Source organism: Physeter macrocephalus, chromosome 6 (genome assembly GCF_002837175.3).
Source record: "Physeter macrocephalus isolate SW-GA chromosome 6, ASM283717v5, whole genome shotgun sequence".
In the NCBI taxonomy this organism is placed as follows: domain Eukaryota; kingdom Metazoa; phylum Chordata; class Mammalia; order Artiodactyla; family Physeteridae; genus Physeter; species Physeter macrocephalus.
Window position 1 is genome coordinate 56,158,706 of NC_041219.1, and position 1,921 is coordinate 56,160,626.

Below are 1,921 nucleotides of genomic sequence, written 5' to 3' on the forward strand. Positions count from 1 at the left end.
GATATTGACCAAGGAGTGGGCACCCCAGGGAGGCCAGCCTCTTTAGGGAAAGGTCTTAGAGGGACAGTTAAAAAGCTGAGAATGTTTATCCCAGGGAAAGGCCCTGATGGCCATCTTCAAACCTTTGATTTGCTGTCAAGGGTGGAAGGGAGTGAATTCCTTTTGTGTGGTTCCCAAAGGTTGAACTAAGACAAGTGGAAAAAGGTTGGAGGGGGTCTGATTTCAGCTCCATCTCTGACTGTCACTGCTGCCTGCCCGAGGACCGAGATGCTTTGAGAGGGAGTAACCCCTCCATCACAGAAAGTGTTCAAGCCAAGACAGGATGGCCACCTGGGGCCGGAATTTGTAGATAGGACTCCTCCGCTGAGTGGGAGACTGAAATAATAACCTCCAAGGTTCCCTCCAACTGGAAGATTTCGTGCTTCTTTCTTACCCTCCTTTGAGCCCACTCACAGGAAGAATTTATGGCAGGTAGGGAGTAAAGAAGTCGATGTCATTAATTTCACTGCTGGAGGAAGCGTGTAGCTCAGAGATGCAACATACATCTTTGTCCTCTGTACCGTCTCACATCTAGACAGCATTTTACAGTCAACAAAGCCTTTTTCACGTAGACCTTATAACGTGATTCTTGTAACAGTTTTGCGAAGTGGGTGTTGTCGTAAGTGTTCTCACCTTTAGTTATCATGGTATTTCGATCTCTAGTTGGGCACGTGTCCCCAGGTTTTTTCCCTTCCAAAATTGTCTGAGCTATTCTTGGCCCTCTTTTTTCCTCCCATATTAATTTTTGTATAAGCTTTTCAAGTGCCTGGGAAAAAAACTAATTTCCATTTTGATTGTAATTGCCCTGAATTCATAGACTTAAATTGGAGGAGCACTAATGCTATCGGGTCTCTCCGTCCGTTTGTTTGGGGGTGGCCTCTTCCTCGGTAACCTGCTCCACCGCACCCCCTTTCTTATTGGAAGAACACACTTCCCACGACAGACACTGAAAATATGAGATGCTTTCTCAGCCTCTCTTGCTGGTAGGCGTGACCTCACAACTTAATCCCGGGGAGTGGGACTAGAGGTGACATTCTATGAGAGCAGTTTGATAAACACGGATGTGTCAAGAGATACTTCTTTTACCCCCTTCAGAATGAGGCTGTACGAAGGGGACTTCACACGTAGACTGTAGCTAATACAACCAACCTACAGCCACGAGAGGACAAATCTGAGGGTGGAAGCCCTGCCGCAGAAAGATGGGAAGATCCTGAGCGTCTGATGACATCTTTGCGTTGCGGGGCTATAACCTGCACCTGCCTGTGCCGGGCTTCTTGTCACACCAAATAATAAATGGTCTCACAGTTAAGCCATTTCTGGTTGGCATGTGAAAGCATCCTAATTAATACCATGTCTTTTTTCATTTCCTTCAATAATGTCCCATCTGCTTCTCCACAAGCACCTTCTTTATTTTTGTGAATAAGACATTTAAAAAAATTACATTCCTAATTGTCTAAGACTGGTGATTAGGTAGGCTACTGATTTGTTGGTTGGTCTTACGTCCAGCTTAGTGATCACTCTTATTCATTCCGAAAGTTTATCTATAAAATTTCTTACAGACTATCATATCATCTGCTAATAAAGACCGTTTTCCTTAGATGTGGCACATATATACAATGGAATATTACTCAGCCATAAAAAGAAATGAAACTGAGTTATTTGTAATGAGGTGGATAGAACTGGAGTCTGTCATACAGAGGGAAGTCAGTCAGAAGGAGAAAAACAAATACCGTATGCTAACACATATATATGGAATCTAAGAAAAAAAAATGTCATGAAGAGATTAGTGGTAGGACGGGAATAAAACACAGACCTACTAGAGCATGGACTTGAGGACATGGGGAGGGGGAAGGGTAAGCTGTGACGAAGCGAGAGAGTGGCA